Source organism: Rhinoderma darwinii, chromosome 3 (assembly GCF_050947455.1).
Source record: "Rhinoderma darwinii isolate aRhiDar2 chromosome 3, aRhiDar2.hap1, whole genome shotgun sequence".
NCBI classification, from domain to species: Eukaryota; Metazoa; Chordata; class Amphibia; order Anura; family Rhinodermatidae; genus Rhinoderma; species Rhinoderma darwinii.
In genome coordinates this window covers 430,719,447-430,740,384 of record NC_134689.1, presented here as the reverse complement: position 1 = coordinate 430,740,384, position 20,938 = coordinate 430,719,447, and positions in this window count along the sequence as shown.

Below are 20,938 nucleotides of genomic sequence, written 5' to 3'. Positions count from 1 at the left end.
AGACAAACTGGAGTAGTCACGAGAAATGTCATTTCATCCGCCACCCAGAGTTGGACTGGCCCACCAGAGAACCCTCCAGTGGGCCCCGACTCAAACACGATAATGGGCCTTGAATGTCCAGCAGAAGCCAACCCCATTCGGAGCCAGTCACTTGCCACTAGGGGCTATTATTTATGGGATGATTCACAATTTACCTAAGAGACCTTATTAAGGATATGTCTGGTATGTACAATAACAACAAGGACTATGATGAAATGAAAAGTGGACACGTACATGTTCTATATAGATGGAGGATGGGCCCTCAGAATTATCTCCTTTCGTGGGCCCGAGGAACTATTCCTCATTCGTCTGAATTAATTAGCCATCATGCGTGTTTAGAGAACATTCAACATTTTTTTTTAAAACAAACAAAAAGGACTTCCCAGCAGTATGTAAGATCGGACTCTTTTCTATAAAAAAAAACAAAAACTAGAAATTTATAAATTCACATTTCTGAAAATACCCTCCGATCGACGACGTGGACCCACGCATAATAAATGGCCTATTTTTTAAAGTTTCAATATCTAATCAATACACATAACAAGCTTAATTAGGCCTAGATCTGAGCATCTATTCCCCTATAAATTTAGATGTAGCATATGGGGAAGGCACTCGTGCAGGGGGGCACGAAGGCAGAAGTCATCTCTGTCTAAGTGTCATACTGTCAAAGTGTCCTGGCAGTTATACATGGCAGTTATACATGGCAGTTATACATGGCAGTTATACATGGCAGTTGTACATGGCAGTTGTACATGGCAGTTATACATGGCAGTTGGACAGGGTCAGTTGGACATGGCAGTTGGACATGGCAGTTGGACATGGCAGTTGGACATGGCAGTTGGACATGGCAGTTGGACATGGCAGTTGGACATGGCAGTTGGACATGGCAGTTGGACATGGCAGTTGGACATGGCAGTTGGACATGGCAGTTGGACATGGCAGTTGTACATGGCAGTTGTACATGGCAGTTGTACATGGCAGTTGTACATGGCAGTTGTACATGGCAGTTGTACATGGCAGTTGTACATGGCAGTTGTACATGGCAGTTGTACATGGCAGTTGTACATGGCAGTTGTACATGGCAGCTGTACATGGCAGCTGTACATGGCAGTTGGACAGGGTCAGTTATACATGGCAGTTACACATGGCAGTTGGACATGGCAGTTGGACATGGCAGTTGGACATGGCAGTTGGACATGGCAGTTGGACATGGCAGTTGGACATGGCAGTTGGACATGGCAGTTGGACATGGCAGTTGTACATGGCAGTTGTACATGGCAGTTGGACAGGGTCAATTACACATGGCAGTTGTACATGGCAGTTATACATGGCAGTTATACATGGCAGTTGTACATGGCAGTTGTACATGGCAGTTATACATGGCAGTTATACATGGCAGTTTTACATGGCAGTTGGACAGGGTCAGTTATACATGGCAGTTGTACATGGCAGTTGTACATGGCAGTTGTACATGGCAGTTGTACATGGCAGTTGTACATGGCAGTTGTACATGGCAGTTGTACATGGCAGTTGGACAGGGTCAGTTGTACATGGCAGTTGTACATGGCAGTTGTACATGGCAGTTGTACATGGCAGTTACACATGGCAGTTATACATGGCAGTTGTACATGGCAGTTGGACAGGGTCAGTTATACATGGCAGTTGTACATGGCAGTTATACATGGCAGTTGTACATCAGTTGGACAGGGTCAATTACACATGGCAGTTATACATGGCAGCTATACATGGCAGTTATACATGGCAGTTACACATGGCAGTTATACATGGCAGTTATACATGGCAGTTATACATGGCAGTTGGACAGGGTCAGTTATACATGGCAGCAATACATGGCAGTTATACATGTCAGTTATACATGGCAGCTATACATGGCAGTTATACATGGCAGTTATACATGGCAGTTATACATGGCAGTTATACATGGCAGTTATACATGGCAGTTGTACATGGCAGTTGTACATGGCAGTTATACATGGCAGTTGTACATGGCAGTTGTACATGGCAGTTGTACATGGCAGTTACACATGGCAGTTGGACAGGGTCAGTTATACATGGCAGTTATACATGGCAGTTGTACATGGCAGTTAAACATGGCAGTTGGACAGGGTCAGTTATACATGGCAGTTGTACATGGCAGTTGGACAGGGTCAGTTATACATGGCAGTTGTACATGGCAGTTGTACATGGCAGTTGTACATGGCAGTTGTACATGGCAGTTGTACATGGCAGTTGTACATGGCAGCTATACATGGCAGTTATACATGGCAGTTATACATGGCAGTTATACATGGCAGTTGTACATGGCAGTTGTACATGGCAGTTGTACATGGCAGTTGTACATGGCAGTTATACATGGCAGTTGTACATGGCAGTTGTACATGGCAGTTGGACAGGGTCAGTTATACATGGCAGTTATACATGGCAGTTGTACATGGCAGTTGTACATGGCAGTTGTACATGGCAGTTATACATGGCAGTTATACATGACAGTTGTACATGGCAGTTGTATATGGCAGTTATACATGGCAGTTATACATGACAGTTGTACATGACAGTTATACATGGCAGTTATACATGGCAGTTATACATGGCAGTTATACATGGCAGTTATACATGGCAGTTATACATGGCAGTTGCACAGGGTCAGTTATACATGGCAGTTATACATGGCAGTTATACATGGCAGTTGTACATGGCAGTTATACATGGCAGTTATACATGGCAGTTATACATGGCAGTTGTACATGGCAGTTATACATGGCAGTTATACATGGCAGTTATACATGGCAGTTATACATGGCAGTTATACATGGCAGTTATACATGGCAGTTGGTCAGTGACAGGTAAGCTGCATTAGCAATACAAACAAACTATCAAACGCTCTAATTAACCCCTTCAGGACTGAGCCTGTTTTGGCCTTCAGGACGAAGCCGATTTTTCAAATCTGACATGTGTCACTTTATGTGGTAATAACTCGGGAATGCTTTTACCTATCCAAGCGATTCTGAGATTGTTTTCTCGTGACATATTGTACTTTGTTAGTGAAAAAATTTGGTTGATAAATTCAATATTTATTTGTAAAAAAACACCAAGATTTGGAGAAAATGTGCAAAAATTAGCATTTTTGTAAATTTAAATGTATCTGCTTGTAAGACAGATAGTTATACCACACAAAATACTTACTAGTTAACATTTTCCATATGTCTACTTTATGTTTGCATCGTTTTTTGAACATTCTTTTATTTTTCTAGGACGTTACAAGACTTAGAACTTTAGCAGCGATTTCTCATATTTTCAAGAAAATTTCAAAAGGCGATTTTTACAAGGACCAGTTCAGTTCTGAAGTTGCTTTGAGGGCCTTATATATTAGAAAGTCCCCATAAATCACCCCATTTTGAAAACTGCACCCCTCAAAGTATTCAAAACAGCATTCAGAAAGTGTTTTAACGCTTTAGGCGTTTCACAGGAATTGAAGGAAAGTAGAGGTGAAAGTTACAAATTTCATTTTTTTTTTACAAAATTCATTTGTAATACATTTTTTTCTATACCACAGAAGGTTTTACCCAAGAAATGCAACTTATTATTTATTGCCGAGATTCTGCAGTTTTTAGAAATATCCCACATGTGTCTCTAGTGCGGTAATGGACTGAAGCACATGCCTCAGAAGCAAAGGGGCACCCAGTGGATTTTGGGGCCTCCTTTTTTTTAGCATATATTTTAGGTACCATGTCAGGTTTGAAGAGGTGTTGTGGTGCCAAAACAATAATGATTCCCAAAAGTGACCTCATTTTGGAAACTACATCCCTCAAGGAATTTATCTAGGGGTATAGTTAGCATTTTGAACCCACAGTTTTTTTGCTAAATTTATTTGAATTAGTTTGTGAAGATGAAAATCTAAATTTTTTCTGAAAAAACTTAGAAATGTTTAATTTTTTCAAGGAATCAAAGAGAAAAAACACCCCAACATATGTAAAGCAATTTCTCCTGATTATAGCAATACCCCATATGTGGTAATAAACTGCTGTTTGGACCCACAGCGGGGCTTAGAAGGGAAGGAGCACCATTTGGATTTTGAAATTCTGATTTTGCTGGAATAGTTTTCAGTGCCGTGTCGCGTTTGAATTGCACTGGAGGGAACAAAATAGTGGAAACCCCCGGAAAGTGACCCCATTTTGGAAACTACACTCATCAAGGAATTTTTCTAGGGGTAAAGTTAGCATTTTGACCCCACGGTTGTTTTGCTGAATTCATTGGAATTATTCTGTAAAGGTAAAAATCAACTTTTTTTCTGAAAAAAGGTAGCCATTTTTAATTTTTATAAGGAATAAAGGAGAAAAAGCACCCCAACATTTGTAAAACAATTTCTCCCGATTATGGAAATATGCCATATGTAGTAATAAACTGCTGTTTGGACCCACAGCAAGGCTTAGAAGGGAAGGAGCGCTATTTGGCTTTTGGAGCTCAAATTTAGCTGAAATGGTTTTTGGGTGCCATGTCGCATTTGCAAAGCCCCTGAGAGGCCAAAACAGTGGAAGCCCCCCAAAAGTGGAAATTACACCACTTAAAGAATCTATCTAGGGATATAGTGGGCATTTAGACCCCACAAGTATTTTGCAGGTTTTATTAGAATTAGGCCGTGAAAATGAATATCGACATTTCTTCCACTAAAATGTTGCATTTTTTCAATTTCACAAAGGATAAAGGGGGTAAAAGCTGCCCAACGTTTGTAAAGAAGTTTCTCCCGAGTACGGCAATACCCCACGTGTGGGCATAAATGGTTTTTCATTAGAAAGTAATTAACCCTTTCTGGACTGATCCATTTTTTTTCTTTTCCTTTTTAGTTTTTTCCTCCCCGCGTTCCAAGAGCCACAACTTTTTTATTTTTCAGTCAATAGAGCGGTGTGAGGGCTTATTTATTGAGGGACGAGCGGTCGTTTTTATTGGTACCATTTTTTGGTACATACAACTTCTTGAGCACTTTTTATTACATTTTTAGGTAGAGCCAAGGTGACCAAAAAAACAGCGATTTTGCCGTTTTAAATTCTTTATTTTTCACGTGAGACGCTCCATACATCACCCCCTGCACTACGACATGCTATGTCGTGGTGTGCGAAGGGGTTTATGCGCAGCGGATGGTGCGGAGTGAAAATTACAATTTTCCACTAACATACAATTTTAGTGCACTATATGTTATGCCCAGTTTTTGCCACTGTAGACAAATACCTCATAAAATATTAACCGGGTTCTCCCGGGTATGGCGATGTCATATCTGTGGACGTAAACTGGTGTTTGGGCACGCTGCAGGGCTCAGAAGGGAGGGAGCGGCATTTGGCTTTTGGGGCGCAGATGTAGCTTGGTAGTTGTTCTGTTTGGGGTTTTACTGGTGTTTCAGTTTGTAATGTGGGGGCATATGTAATATGTGCGGGGTACATCAGGGTATAATAAGAGGGTATAATAATGCAGTAAATAAATAATAATCCGCAGATCTGTGGCCGGTGTCGCACTGATAAATGGCGCCCGATCTTATCCGCTTTTGGACACTACACATTTTGCATCGCCATATTCTGAGAGCCAGAACTTTTTTCTTTTTTCACCACCGGAGCCGTGTGAGGGTTTATTCTTTGCGAGACAATCTGTAGTTTTCATTGGTACCATTTTGGGGTACCAGAAATTTTTTTGATCACATTTTATTCCATTTTTTTGGCAAGCAAGGTGACCAAAAACCATCAATTCTGACAATGTTTTTTATTCGTTTTTTTATGGCGTTCACCCTGGTGTATAAATGACCATTATACTTTATTCTGCGGGTCGATACGATTACGGCGATACCAGATGTATATAATTTTTTTATGTTTTGCAGCGTTTGTGCAATAAAATCACTTATTTATAAAATAATTTTTTTTCTGTGTCACCGTATTCTGAGAGCCATAACGTTTTTATTTTTCAGTCAAAAAAGCTGTGTAAGGGCTTGTTTTTTGCGGGACGGGTTGTAGTTTGTATCGGTACTATTTTGGAGTACATGAGACTTTTTGATCACTTTTTATTGTATATTTTGGGAGGGTTGGTAACCAAAAAATTGTGATTCTGGCATTGTTTTTCATTTATATTTTTTGCGGTGTTCACCGTGCGGGAAAAATAATATTACAGTTTTATAGTTGGGGTCGTTACGAACGCGGTGATACCAAATATGTGTACTTTTTTTAACGTGTTAATTTTTTTCCTATAATAAAAGTCTTATAAACAAAAAATGCTTTTTTTCCTATAATATCACTTCTAACTTTTATTTTTTGACTTTTTAAAAACATTTTTATTATCTTTTTTTTACTTTTTTTACTTGGCCCACTAGGGGACACTTAGACTTGCAGCTCTGATCGCTGCTGGAACACATTACACTACACACGTAGTGTAATGTGTTGTAACTGTCATTGTGACGTGACTGTCACACTGACAGGAAGCATCGGAGGACCGGCCGGAGGCTGATCTTCCGAGGCTTCCGTACATGGCAACCCGGAGGTCATTGTCTGGCCTCTGGTTGCCATGATAAGGATCGCCAGCCCCCGCAAATGCATGTGGGGGGCTGCCGATCCGCTGTAAACCTCTTCGATGTGGTGATCGCAATCGACCACCGCATCTAAGGGGTTAATTGCCGATTTCAGCGGCGACAGGCCGCTGATCGGCAACGGGGAGAGCAGGGCTGACACCCTGCACAGTTAACCGCCGCTGCGGTGTAGCGCCGCGAGGCAGTTAACTGTTAAAGCGCGGATGTAACTGCACGCCCAGGTGCGCGAAGTTACTGCTCACCTGGACGTGCATTTACGCCAAGGTGCGGGAAGGGGTTATTAGATTTCAAACTCTATCTGTTTACAAACAAACATGTTTGCTACCGCTCTCATCATTATAGCTGCTCTTGGTTTACAACCCTATCGCCCATTTAGGCCTTGCCAAAAAACAGTCCACATCAGCCCCTCTCTCCTGGCCTCGCCCATGTACAGCTCCCATGCATTATTCACTTTCCTCAGTCAAGTTAACCCATCCCATCCCACTGCTCAACATAAAAAACGCTCTCATAAATCACAGAACCATCTGCTGTCTCTCTCCATTCTCCTGCTACTCGCTGCAGGGGACATCTCTCCCAACCCTGGGCCTCCCTTTTCTTCTGCCAAGCTCAACCACTTACCTGCCACACATAGAAACCCTGCAAATCTTCTTACCATTCCTTGTATGTCTTCTCCTGTCTCTTTTAACTGTGCTCTCGGGAACTCTCGGTCCGTGTGCAACAAACTCACCTTTATTCATGACTTCTTCCTTTCTAACTCTCTCAACCTTCTGGCTCTTACAGAAACATGGCTACACCTGTCTGACACGGCTTACCTTGCTGCTCTATCTTATGGTGGTCTCTACTTCTCTCATGCCCCCAGACCTGAGAACAGGCAGGGTGGAGGAGTAGGTATACACTAGACCTGAGAACAGGCAGGGTGGAGGAGTAGATATACCCCAGACCTGAGAACAGGCAGGGTGGGGGAGTAGGTATACACCAGTTCTGAGAACAGGCAGGGTGGAGGAGTAGGTATACCCCAGACCTGAGAACAGGCAGGGTGGAGGAGTAGGTATACACCAGACCTGAGAACAGGCAGGGTGGAGGAGTAGGTATACACCAGACCTGAGAACAGGCAGGGTGGAGGAGTAGATATACCCCAGACCTGAGAACAGGCACGGTGGAGGAGTAGGTATACACCAAACCTGAGAACAGGCAGGGTGGAGGAGTAGGTATACACCAGACTTGAGAACAGGCAGGGTGAAGGAGTAGATATACCCCGGACCTGAGAACAGGCAGGGTGGAGGAGTAGCTATACACCAGACTTGAGAACAGGCAGGGTGAAGGAGTAGATATACCCCGGACCTGAGAACAGGCAGGGTGGAGGAGTAGGTATACACCAGACCTGAGAACAGGCACGGTGGAGGAGTAGGTATACACCAGACCTGAGTACAGGCACGGTGGAGGAGTAGGTATACACCAGACTTGAGAACAGGCAGGGTGAAGGAGTAGATATACCCCGGACCTGAGAACAGGAAGGGTGGAGGAGTAGGTATACACCAGACCTGAGAACAGGCACGGTGGAGGAGTAGGTATACCCCAGACCTGAGAACAGGTACGGTGGAGGAGTAGGTATACACCAGACCTGAGAACAGGCACGGTGGAGGAGTAGGTATACACCAGACCTGAGAACAGGCACGGTGGAGGAGTAGGTATACACCAGACCTGAGAACAGGCAGGGTGGAGGAGTAGGTATACCCCAGACCTGAGAACAGGCAGGGTGGAGGAGTAGGTATACACCAGACCTGAGAACAGGCACGGTGGAGGAGTAGGTATACACCAGACCTGAGAACAGGCAGGGTGGAGGAGTAGGTATACACCAGACCTGAGAACAGGCAGGGTGGAGGAGTAGGTATACACCAGACCTGAGAACAGGCAGGGTGGAGGAGTAGGTATACACCAGACCTGAGAACAGGCAGGGTGGAGGAGTAGGTATACACCAGACCTGAGAACAGGCAGGGTGGAGGAGTAGGTATACACCAGACCTGAGAACAGGCAGGGTGGAGGAGTAGGTATACACCAGACCTGAGAACAGGCAGGGTGGAGGAGTAGGTATACCCCAGACCTGAGAACAGGCACGGTGGAGGAGTAGGTATACACCAGACCTGAGAACAGGCACGGTGGAGGAGTAGGTATACACCAGACCTGAGAACAGGCAGGGTGGAGGAGTAGGTATACACCAGGCCTGAGAACAGGCAGGGTGGAGGAGTAGGTATACCCCAGACCTGAGAACAGGCACGGTGGAAGAGTAGGTATACACCAGACCTGAGAACAGGCAGGGTGGAGGAGTAGGTATACACTAGAGCTGAGAACAGGCAGGGTGGAGGAGTAGGTATACTTCTTTCCCCACACTGCACTTTTCAGGTCATTCCCCCGGTCCCCTCACTCACATTTCCCTCTTTTGAAGTTCACACCCTCAGACTCTTTCACCCTTTTCCCCTCCGAGTGGCAGTTGTCTACCGCTCCCCGGGCTCACGCCGCCAATTCCTGGATCATTTTGCTGCCTGGCTTCCACAATTTCTATCCTCTGAAACACCCACTCTCATCATGGGTGACTTCAACATCCCCATTGATAACCCAATCTCCTCATCTGCCTCCCAGTTTCTATCTTTAACCTCGTCCCTAGGTCTGACACAACTTACTAACTCTCCTACACATGAAGACGGGCATTCACTTGACCTGGTCTTCTTCTGGCTCTGCTCAGTTTCTGACATTATTAACTCTCCTCTCCCGCTTTCTGACCACAATCTTCTCTCCTTTACTATCAAATATTCTCTGCCTCCTCAGGTCATCCCTACGTACCAGACATACAGAAATCTACATGCCATTAACACTGTGAAACTCATAGACAGTCTACAGTCCTCATTGTCTCCTATCTCTTCCCTCTCCTGTCCCAATCTGGCTGCCAAACTTTACAACAACACTCTCAAAAATGCATTGGATAAAGCAGCCCCCCCTACACTCCGAACCACCCGACAAAGACGACGACAACCCTGGCACACGCCTCAATCTCGCTTTCTTCAGCGGTGCTTGAGATGTGCCGAACAACTGTGGAGAAAATCGCATTTGGATGCAGATTTCCTCCATTACAAATTTATGCTCAAAACTTACAACTCTGCCCTTCACCGAGCCAAACAAGTCTATTTCACTTCTCTCATCTCCGCAATAATCCAAAACGCCTCTTTGATACTTTTCACTCCCTCCTTAGTCCTAAAGTGCAGACGCCAATCACAGATCTCAGTGCTGAAGACATGGCCACTTATTTAAAAGTTAAAATTGACAACATCCGGCATGATATTATCTCCCAGTCCCCGAGTAACATCGATCCCCTTCCCCCCCGCACTCCCTCTTCTTCACTCTCAGCATTTGACCCAATAACTGAAGAAGAAGTCTCGAGGCTCCTCTCTTCTTCTCGTCCTACTACCTGCCCTAGTGATCCTGTCCCCTCACACCTCCTCCAGTCCCTCTAACCTCACACCTCCTCCAGTCCCTCTCCCCAGCTGTCACTAGTCACCTGACTAAAATATTTAACCTCTCTCTTTCCTCTGGTATCTTTCCCTCCGCATTTAAACATGCCATTATAAACCCATTACTGAAAAAACCAACTCTTGGCCCATCCAGCGCTGCCAACTACCGACCAGTCTCTAATCTGCCCTTCATCTCGAAACTCCTGGAACGCTTGGTCTACTCTGCCTTATCCGCTATCTCTCTGCTAACTCCATTCTTGACCCCTTACAATCTGGTTTCCACACTCTACACTCCACAGAAACTGCCCTTACTAAAGTCTCAAATGATCTCTTGGCGGCTAAATCAGACGGTAAATCCTCTCTCCTGATTCTTTTGGATCTCTCTGCAGCCTTTGACACTGTAGACCACAAACTCCTACTTAACATGCTCCACTCTATTGGCCTCAAGGACGTGGCTCTCTCTTGGTTTTCCTCCTATCTCTCTGACCGCTCGTTCAGTGTGACATTTGCTGGTTCCACTTCTTCTCCTCTTCCCCTTGATATCGGGGTTCCTCAGGGATCAGTCCTAGGTCCGCTCCTCTTTTCTCTCTACACAGCTCCTATTGGACAAACCATCAGCAGATTTGGCTTCCAGTACCATCTCTACGCTGATGACACCCAATTATATACCTCTTCCCGTGACATCACCCCTGCTCTAATACAGAACACCAGTAATTGTCTGTCCGCTGTCTCTAACATCATGTCCTCTCTCTATCTGAAACTGAATCTTTCTAAAACTGAGCTCCTTGTGTTCCCACCATCTACTAACCTCCCTACACCTGATGTCTCCATCTCGGTGTGTGGCACTACCATCACTCCTAAGCAGCACGCCCGCTGTCTCGGGGTTATTTTTGACTCAGATCTTTCCTTTGCTCCTCACATACAATCACTTTCACGCTCCTCTCATTTTCACCTCAAAAACATCTCCAGAATCCACTCTTTTCTTACGGAGGAAACCGCCAAAACTCTCATTGTTGCTCTGATTCACTCTCGTCTTGACTACTGTAACTCATTACTAGTCGGACTTCCCCTCACTAAACTCTCCCCTCTCCAATCTATACTCAATGCAGCAGCCAGGCTCATCTTTATGTCCAACCGCTACACCAACACCTCTAATCTGTGCCAGTCACTGCACTGGTTGCCCATCCCCTTCCGAATAAAATTCAAACGTATTACTCTCACCCACAAACCTCTCCACAGTGCTGCACCTCCTTACATCTCCTCCCTCATCTCTGTCCACCACCCTACTCGGGCTCTAGGTTCTGCCAACAACCTTAGATTAAAATCCTCCATAATCCGAACCTCCCTCTCCCGTCTCCGGGATTTCTCTCGTGCTGTACCCGTCCACTGGAATGTGCTACTCCAGACAATCAGATTAATTCCCAATATCCACAGTTTTAAACGTGCCCTGAAAACACATCTATTTAGACAGGCCTATAACATTCCCTAATTATATTATTGTATATAGGGGGCAGTATTATAGTCGTTATATTCTTGTATATAGGGGCAGTATTATAGTAGTTATATTCTTGTATATAGGAGCAGTATTATAGTAGTTATATTCTTGTATATAGGAGCAGTATTATAGTAGTTATATTCTTGTATATAGGAGCAGTATTATAGTAGTTATATTCTTGTATATAGGGGCAGTATTATAGCAGTTATATTCTTGTATATAGAGGTAGTATTATAGTAGTTATATTCTTGTATATAGGGGCAGTATTATAGTAGTTATATTCTTGTATATAGGGAGCAGTATTATAGTAGTTATATTCTTGTATATAGGGGCAGTATTATATTAGTTATATTCTTGTATATAGGGGCAGTATTATAGTAGTTATATTATTGTATATAGGAGCAGTGTTATAGTAGTTATATTCTTGTATATAGGGCCAGTATTAGTTATATTCTTGTATATAGGGGGCAGTATTATAGTCGTTATATTCTTGTATATAGGGGCAGTAATATAGTAGTTATATTCTTGTATATAGGAGCAGTATTATAGTAGTTATATTCTTGTATATAGGAGCAGTATTATAGTAGTTATATTCTTGTATATAGGAGCAGTATTATAGTAGTTATATTCTTGTATATAGGGGCAGTATTATAGCAGTTATATTCTTGTATATAGAGGTAGTATTATAGTAGTTATATTCTTGTATATAGGGAGCAGTATTATAGTAGTTATATTCTTGTATATAGGGGCAGTATTATATTAGTTATATTCTTGTATATAGGGGCAGTATTATAGTAGTTATATTATTGTATATAGGAGCAGTGTTATAGTAGTTATATTCTTGTATATAGGGCCAGTATTAGTTATATTCTTGTATATAGGGGGCAGTATTATAGTCGTAATATTCTTGTATATAGGGGCAGTATTATAGTAGTTATATTCTTGTATATAGGGAGCAGTATTATAGTAGTTATATTCTTGTATATATGAGCAGTGTTATAGTAGTTATATTCTTGTATATAGGAGCAGTATTATAGTAGGTATAGTCTTGTATATAGGGGCAGTATTATAGTAGTTATATTCTTGTATATAGGGGCAGTATTATAGTAGTTATATTCTTGTATATATGAGCAGTATTATAGTAGTTATATTCTTGTATATAGGAGCAGTATTATAGTAGGTATATTCTTGTATATAGGGGCAGTATTATAGTAGTTATATTCTTGTATATAAGGGCAGTATTACAATAGATATACTCTTGTATATAGGAGCAGTATTATAGTAGTTATATTCTTGTATATAGGAGCAGTGTTATAGTAGTTATATTCTTGTATATGGGGGCAGTATTATAGTAGTTATATTCTTGTATATAGGGAGCAGTATTATAGTAGTTATATTCTTGTATATAGGAGCAGTATTATAGTAGTTATATTCTTGTATATAGGAGCAGTATTATAGTAGTTATATTCTTGTATATAGCGGCAGTATCATAGTAGTTATATTCTTGTATATAGCGGCAGTATTATAGTAGTTATATTCTTGTATATAGGGGCAGTATTATAGTAGTTCTATTCTTGTATATAGGAGCAGTATTATAGTAGTTATATTCTTGTATATCGGAGCAGTATTATAGTAGATATATTCTTGTATATAGGGGACAGTATTATAGTAATTATATTCTTGTATATAGGAGCAGTATTATAGTAGTTATATTCTTGTATATAGGGGACAGTATTATAGTAGTTATATTCTTGTATATAGGAGCAGTATTATAGTAGTTATATTCTTGTATATAGGGGACAGTATTATAGTAATTATATTCTTGTATATAGAAGCAGTATTATAGTAGTTATATTCTTGTATATAGGGGCAGTATTATAGTAGTTATATTCTTGTATATAGGGGGCAGTATTATAGTAGTTATATTATTGTATATAGGGGCAGTATTATAGTAGTTATATTCTTGTATATAGGGGGCAGTATTATAGTAGATATATTCTTGTATATAGGGGACAGTGTTATAATAGTTATATTCTTGTATATAGGAGCAGTATTATAGTAGTTATATTCTTGTATATAGGGGCGGTATTATAGTAGTTATATTCTTGTATATAAGGGGCGGTATTCTAGTAGTTATATTCTTGTATATAGGGGCAGTATTATAGTAGTTATATTCTTGTATATAGGGGGCAGTATTATAGTAGTTATATTCTTTTATATACTAGGCAGTATTATAGTAGTTATAGTCTTGTATATAGGAGCAGTATTATAGTAGTTATATTCTTGTATATAGGAGCAGTATTATAGTAGTTATATTCTTGTATATAGGGGGCAGTATTATAGTAGTTATATTCTTGTACATAGAGGGCAGTATTATAGTAGTTATATTCTTGTATATAGGAGCAGTATTATAGTAGTTATATTCTTGTATATAGGAGGCAGTATTATAGTAGTTATATTCTTGTATATAGGGGCAGTATTATAGTAGTTATATTCTTGTATATAGGGGACATTATTATAGTAGTTATATTCTTGTATATAGGAGGCAGTATTATAGTAGTTATATTCTTGTATATAGGAGCAGTATTATAGTAGTTATATTCTTGTATATAGGAGCAGTATTATAGTAGTTATATTCTTGTATATAGGGGGCAGTATTATAGTAGTTATATTCTTGTATATAGGAGCAGTATTATAGTAGTTATATTCTTGTATATAGGAGCAGTATTATAGTAGTTATATTCTTGTATATAGGAGCAGTATTATAGTAGTTATATTCTTGTATATAGGGGGCAGTATTATAGTAGTTATATTCTTGTACATAGAGGGCAGTATTATAGTAGTTATATTCTTGTATATAGGGACAGTATAATAGTAGTTATATTCTTGTATATAGGAGCAGTATTATAGTAGTTATATTCTTGTATATAGGGGGCAGTATTATAGTAGTTATATTCTTGTATATAGGAGCAGTATTATAGTAGTTATATTCTTGTATATAGGAGCAGTATTATAGTAGTTATATTCTTGTATATAGGGGGCAGTATTATAGTAGTTATATTCTTGTACATAGAGGGCAGTATTATAGTAGTTATATTCTTGTATATAGGGACAGTATTATAGTAGTTACATTCTTGTATATAGGAGCAGTATTATAGTAGTTATATTCTTGTATATAGGGGCAGTATTATAGTAGTTATATTGTATATAGGAGCAGTATTATAGTAGTTATATTCTTGTATATAGGGGGTAGTATTATAGTAGTTATATTCTTGTATATAGGGGGCAGTATTATAGTAGTTATATTCTTGTTATAGGAGCAGTATTATAGTAGTTTTATTCTTGTATATAGGGGGCAGTATTATAGTAGTTATATTCTTGTATATAGGAGCAGTATTATAGTAGTTATATTCTTGTATATAGGAGCCAGTATTATAGTAGGTATATTCTTGTATATAGGAGCAGTATTATAGTAGTTATATTCTTGTATATAGGAGGCAGTATTATAGTAGTTATATTCTTGTATATAGGAGCCAATATTATAGTAGGTATATTCTTGTATATAGGAGCAGTATTATAGTAGTTATATTCTTGTATATAGGAGGCAGTATTATAGTAGTTATATTCTTGTATATAGGAGAGTATTATAGTAGTTATATTCTTGTATATAGGAGCAGTTTTATAGTAGTTATATTCTTGTATATAGGGGGCAGTATTATAGTAGTTATATTCTTGTATATAGGAGCAGTATTATAGTAGTTATATTCTTGTATATAGGAGGCAGTATTATAGTAGTAATATTCTTGTATATAGGAGCGTATTATAGTAGTTATATTCTTGTATATAGGAGCAGTATTATAGTAGTTATATTCTTGTATATAGGGGCAGTATTATAGTAGCTATATTCTTGTATATAGGGGGCAGTATTATAGTAGTTATATTCTTGTATATAGGAGCAGTATTATAGTAGTTATCTTCTTGTATATAGGGGACATTATTATAGTAGTTATATTCTTCCCCTTTCCCATCCCACTTCCCCTTTCCCATCCCTTGGTTGAACTTGATGGACATGTGTCTTTTTTCAACCGTACAAACTATGTAACTATGTAGTAGTTATATTCTTGTATATAGGGGACATTATTATAGTAGTTATAGTCTTGAATATAGGTAGCAGAATTATAACTTATATTTCTGTGTATGCTCTGTGTATACATATATATATATGTTACAAGTACTGGTTGTCTTTACCACATGATGTTTTTTTACAGCAGGACACGTTACAACCTTTGGAGCCAATAATTGGCCAGTACCATTAATTTATATTGCTGCTGCTCCAGTGACAGATGTGAAGGAGACCGGTTTTAAGGCCCCGTCTATGAAAACATTAAAGGGCGTTAGAAAAGAGATAACCCCTTCCCTCCGCAGCCATTTCTTTTTATTATTATTTTTTTTTCCCACTCAAAACCCATAACTTTTTTATTTATCTGTGGATTTACCCGTATGAGGACATGTTTTTTGCTGAACGAGTTATATGTTTTTTACAGCACCAATTATTGTACTATATGATGTACTGGGGAACTGGAAAAAAATACTTTTTCCACTATTGTTTTTTCGGTTTTATCTTTACAGCTTTCATCCTTCGATAAGAACGACATGTTAACTTTATTCTACGGTTCAATACAATAAGGCCTCATTTACACGAGCGTGTGCGTTTTGCGCGCGTAAAAAACGCAGCGTTTTGCGTGCGCAAAAGGCACTTGACAGCTCAGTTTGTCATCCGTGTATGATGCGCGGCTGCGTGATTTTCGCGCAGCCGCCATCATAGAGATGAGGCTAGCCGACGTCAGTCACTGTCCAGGGTGCTGAAAGAGTTAACTGATCGGCAGTAACTCTTTCAGCACCCTCGACAATGAATTCCGATCACCATATCGATCAACCTGTTTAAAAAAAAAGAGGTTCGTACTTACCGAGAACTTCCCGGCCGTTGCCTTGGTGACGCGTCCTTGGTGACGCGCCTCTCTTGACATCCGGCCCCACCTCCCTGGATGACGCGGCAGTCCATGTGACCGCTGCAGCCTGTGCTTGGCCTGTGATTGGCTGGAGCTGTCACTTGGACTGAATTGTCATTCCGGGAGGTCAGACTGGAGGAAGAAGCCGGGAGTTATCGGTAAGTCTGAACTTCATTTTTTTTTTATTACACATTCATGTATATTGTGATCGTAAGTCACTGTGCAGGGTGCTGAACCAGTTTAACTATTTCAGCACCCTGGACAGTGACTGTCTCCCGACGTCGCGTACCGCAACATTTTTTGCCGGGTTCGGTCAAAACGAGTTCGGCCAAACCCGGTGAAGTTCGGTTCGCTCATGTCTAAGACACTCCGTTCGGATGTTTGTAAACAGAAAAGCACGTGGTGCTTTTCTGTTTACATTCATCCTTTTGACAGCTCTTGCGCGAATCACGCAGTTCGCACGGAAGTGCTTCCGTGCGACCTTCGTGGTTTTCACGCACCCATTGACTTCAATGGGTGCGTGATGCGCGAAAAACGCACGATTATAGAACATGTCGTGAGTTTTACGCAACGCACTCGCGCTGCGCAAAATTCACGCATCGTCTGCACTGCCCCATAGAGTAATATAGGTGCGTACGACACGCGTGAAAAGCACGCGCATCGCACGCGCGTATATTACGCTCGTGTAAATGAGGCCTAAAGGTGATACCAAATTTATATATTTTTTTAAGTATTACAGAAAATAAAACTTTTTTTTTTGTGTTGCCAGAATTTCAATATTTTTCCATTGATTGACCAGTGTGAGGGTTTGTTTTTTGAGCTGCAGTTTTTATTGGTACAAGTTTGGGTCATAAAAAAAATGTAATTGAACTTTTTTATTATTCGCCTCAAGGGGACTCGATCGATTGTACGATGCACTGCAATACTAACGTATTGCAGTATATCGTCATGTTGACAGGCTTAAATTTGGCGGACCTAGGGGCTTTTATTAGGCTGACATGAAAACCATCGGCACCCTGTGATCACGTCGCGGGGGTTGGGTAAGGGGAGCACTGGGACGTCGGAAGTTTTGAGTTTTCACGTTGAGAGTTTTCTCCGACACTGAACGTTGGTGTGGGATCGGCGGCTGTTAAGCTTTTATGATGTACATGTGAAATGTGTCCATAGAGCTCCGTTTGCTGGATGGAGGTTAGAAGTTTGTCCTTCTGGCCTCGGTCGGGCTGATATACACCAGTATACCTTTTTTTTAGGAGAATGAAAAATTATATTGGGCTACAGTTTTCTATCCCGAGGGATCCAGCAAAAGATGTATACCATTTTTTTTTAACATAGAAGCCTATGGCTGAGTTCACACGTTGCGGATTTGTCGCAGTTTTTTTTTGCGGTTTTGACGCAGATCTCACCCTTTTGCATTGCAAAGTGTAAAATCTGCGCTGAAAATCTGCGTGAAATCCGCGACATCTGAACTCAGCCTATGAGTACGATGGACGTATATGTTGGGAGATTTTCGACGGTGTATATGTCACATGTATAGTAAAATCGTGATTTGCACAGAGACTTAGGGCATGCCCAGACGTGGCGGATTTCTTCCGCAACTGTCCATATCAATGCAGCAACGGAATCTGCGTTGCAAATTCTGTTGCGGCTCTGCCCAATATGAGCATTAAATTGATGCGGACTAGGCGCTGCGTATTGAAGTGAAGAGGGCTTCCCTTCTCTGTATCAGTGCAGGATAGAGAGAAGGGACAGCACTTTCCCTAGTGAAAGTAAAAGAATTTCATACTTACCGGCCGTTGTCTTGGTGACGCGTCCCTCTTTTGGCATCCAGCCCGACCTCCCTGGATGACGCGGCAGTCCATGTGACCGCTGCAGCCTGTGATTGACCTGTGATTGGTTGCAGCCTGTGATTGGCCTGTGATTGGCTGCAGCCTGTGATTGGCCTGTGATTGGCTGCAGCCTGTGATTGGCCTGTGATTGGCTGCAGCCGTCATTTGGACTGAAACGTCATCCCAGGAGGCCGGATTGGTGGAAGAAGCAGGGAGTTCCTGATAAGTACAAACTTTTTTTTTACAGGTTGATGTATATTGTGATCGGTAGTCACTGTCCAGGGTGCAGAAACAGTTACTGACGATCGCTTAACTCTTTCAGCATCCTGGACAGTGACTATTTACTGACGTCGCCTAGCAACGCTCCCGTAATTATGGGTGCACACACATAGTCATCCGTAATTCCGGGAGCCCCATTGACTTCCTCAGTCTGGCTGTAGACCTAGAAATACATAGGTCCAGCCAGAATGAAGAAATGTCATGTTGGTAAAACCAATACGCTCCGCAACATACATAACATCTGCGGACTTCATTGCGGAATTTTGACTCTCCATTGAAGTCAATGGAGAAATTCCGCAATGAGTCCGCAACAAGTCCGCAACAACCATTGTATGCTGCGGACACCAAATTCCGCACCGCAGCCTATGCTCCGCAGTGGAATTGTCCGCAACGTGCAAACGAACCCTACTAAAAAGACGTGGAAGGCAATGCAGAAACGGGTCCGCTGCGGATTTCCGCTGCGGACTGTCCGCAGCGGAATTTCAGAGCAATTCCGCCACCGCTGGCCGTGCCCTTAATCACATCTTCCCCACTGATGATCTCAGACATTGACGCTGTGGCTACAAGATATAATAGTGCAGTACCTGAAGGCGTAGTGGCAGTGCCATTACATATTCTGCGCAGTGTACGATGGGTTTTACATTATTAAGATTTCTTGGGATATGTTCACACATGCTGCGCTACTCAGAAAACCGTGAAAAATGGAATATAGTGTAACTCAATGGCATTTCTTATGATTCGATACACAATAAAGCATTACATCATATCAAGGCAGTGCGGACGGAGACACGTTGAAATACTTGAGGGTAAGTGCCAGCTTCCTGATAGCGCAATAACCGTTTACTTATAGTTTCATCATAAAAATGACAAACACAAAAGAAACGTAATCTGAGTCAGATAATAAACTGAAATCACACTTGATACGACTACAGATGTAGAAATCTTTAGCATTAAATACACAGTGTCAAGAAACTTGAACTTTACTTTTTCAGTGGCTTTTGTTGAGTGATATCACGCTGCAGCAAGTTATCAGAGTCAAGATAAACCTGGCTACATCTGTACTTGAGAATCTGCCAACAAGCTCTTGTTCTTATAAGGAAGCAATAATAACACTGGTTAGACAAATGATTTGATTTGACATAGCAAATTGTATATTGAATATTGTAAAAGAATATAACTACTATAATACTGCCCCTATATACAAGAATATAACTACTATAATACTGCCCCCTATATACAAGAATATAACTACTATAATACTGCCCCTATATACAAGAATATAACTACTATAATACTGCTCCTATATACAGGAATATAACTACTATAATACTGCTCCTATATACAAGAATATAACTACTATAATACTGCCCCCTATATACAAGAATATAACTACTATAAGGGCATGACCACACGTGGCGGATTTCCTCCGCAACTGTCCGCATCAATGCCGCACAGAATCTGCGTTGCAGATTCTGCTGCGGATCTGCACAAAATGTGCAGAAAATTGATGCGGACTGGCCGCTGCGGACTGCAGGAAAAGTGCTTCCCTTCTCCCTATTCAGTGCAGGATAGAGAGAAGGGACAGCACTTTCAGTGAAAGTCAAAGAATTTCATACTTACCGGCCGTTGTCTTGGTGACGCGTCCCTCTTTCGGCATCCAGCCCGACCTCCCTGGATGACGCTCCAGTCCATGTGACCGCTGCAGCCTGTGCTTGGCCTGTGATTGGCTGCAGCCGTCACTTAGACTGAAGCGTCATCCTGGGAGGCCGGACTGGAGACAGACGCAGGGAGTTCTCGGTAAGTATGAACTTATCTATTTTTTTACAGATACATGTATATTGAGATCGGTAGTCACTGTCCCGGGTGCAGAAACAGTTACTGCCGATCGCGTAACTCTTTCAGCACCCTGGACAGTGACTATTTACAGACGTCTCCTAGCAACGCTCCCGTCATTACGGGAGCCCCATTGACTTCCTCAGTCTGGCTGTAGACCTAGAAATACATAGGTCCAGCCAGAATGAAGAAATGTCATGGTAGTAAAAACAATACGCTCCGCAGCACACATAAGATCTGCGGACTTCATTGCGGAATTTTGACTCTCCATTGAAGTCAATGGAGAAATTCCGCCATGAGTCCGCAACCAGTCCGCCACTGCTCCGCAACAGACAGAGCATGCTGCGGACACCAAATTCCGCTCCGCAGCCTAT